Genomic DNA, 1,880 nt, shown 5'->3' on the forward strand with positions numbered 1-1,880 from the left:
ACCAAATTCTTCCATCTCTGGCTTTGAAGAAGAATGAAAGATAGCCGTAGAAGAAATCCTCTTCTTATGGCGATCTATCATTTGTTGAACACGCTCCATGTCAATGGCCAATTTGACCAAATCGTCCATGGTCGCGTAATAACGTTGGACTTTATCTGCAAATTCTTCGCGTAATCCAAACAAAAATCGGTCCATAAGAACCTCAGGACTCCTTTTAATATTAGCCATGTCCATCAAATATGAAAACTCCTTGTGATACTCCATCACTGATTGTGAACCTTGTTGTAACTTACAAAATTTTCCAAAAAATTCATCGTGGTATGATGATGGCACAATTCAATTCCTCATGTGGTATGATGATGGCACAAACTGGCTCCTCTTGATTTTCTTCATCTTCTTCCAGCTGCAAATTGGGCTCTTTCCGTATCGTCTTCTAGATCTTCCTAATTCAGTCCACCATATACGGGCAGCATCGAAAAAATTGGCTTGTAACAGTTGAACCTTCTTTTCCTCTAAAAGGATGCAATTTGCAAAAATCGATTTTACCTTCCTTTTCCATTTGAAATATCATTCCTCCCTTTGAATGCAGAGATTTGCAACCGATAACCCTTTTTCGCATATGAGATTCCTTCCTCATCACTATCATAATACGCAATCATTTTTTTGGGGACTCTTTTTTTTTTTTTGGTTTTTTTGGCCTCTAAGGTGAATTTACAGAAATTAAAGAGAAAAAAAATAAAGAGACTAAACAAGATCCATGGAATGTGTAGATAAATAAGAATTTACCTATGACCTGTAACTGATATCAGATGATAAGAAAAGAATGGCACCAAGAAGAGAAATTTATTGGCATAAAGAGACAGCGGAAATATAAAAGGATAGATAAATAGAATTTTCCTACTAGACCTCTAAGAAACCTGTTCTTAGCAATATAGGTCACTGGAAGGGTTTCTATTAGACCTCTAAGAAACTTGTTCATAGTAACTTAGGTCACCGGAAGGGTTTTCCCTACTAGACCTTCAAAGAACCTGTCTTTGCTTGACAACCTAGATGAGGGATGAAAATTGAATTACTCAATCTTCTCCATGCAACAAGCGAAGCATTAGCAAATCACTCACCTCACTTAATCACACTAAAAACACGTGCATAAAGCACTAAGAAAATTTTTATTCATCAAAATTGTGTAAATTATCTCACCAAAGGTGTTTAAATAGACCCCTAACAAACTAGCTAAAAGATAAGATAAGATAACTAATTTAAATCAGATTTGATCTTATTGGATTATATCAGATTTGATTTAAATTTTAAAATCCTAAAGATATAATAACTAATTTAAATCAGGTTTGATCTTATTAGATTAGATCAGATTTGATTTAAATTTAAAATCCCTAAAAATACTTCTAAGCAAAGTAAATTAGATCTTTCAACAAATTCTAACAGCAAAATAAATTAAAAATAAATGACTAAAAATTCGAAAATTAATAAAAATTATGCTCCCATTGAATTTGAAAAGTTTTATTGGATTTCTTGTTGTTTTGCCTTAACCTAATGGGCCTTATGAATTGTTGCCCTTTTAGCACCACTGTTTTTGAGACAGACTATTGGTCTTCTTGATGTCCAAGACTGATATGGCATAATTCTTCTAGTATTCAGATCCTTAAATATATGACAAGATTACAATTCCTTCCCTTAGCTCTAAGATAATGAAAATGCCCTCCTAATCACGTATCATAATTCCCAATAAGTTGTCCAAATCCAAATCTATTCTCTTAAACCACTTTTTGATCATATGGTTAGAATCGTTTAAACTCTCAAAAATTTTAAGTCCTAAAGTTTGCAAGGTAAAAACAAATACAATAAAATAAATTAAAAATTATAAG

This window comes from Arachis ipaensis, chromosome B09 (genome assembly GCF_000816755.2).
Source record: "Arachis ipaensis cultivar K30076 chromosome B09, Araip1.1, whole genome shotgun sequence".
NCBI lineage: Eukaryota > Viridiplantae > Streptophyta > Magnoliopsida > Fabales > Fabaceae > Arachis > Arachis ipaensis.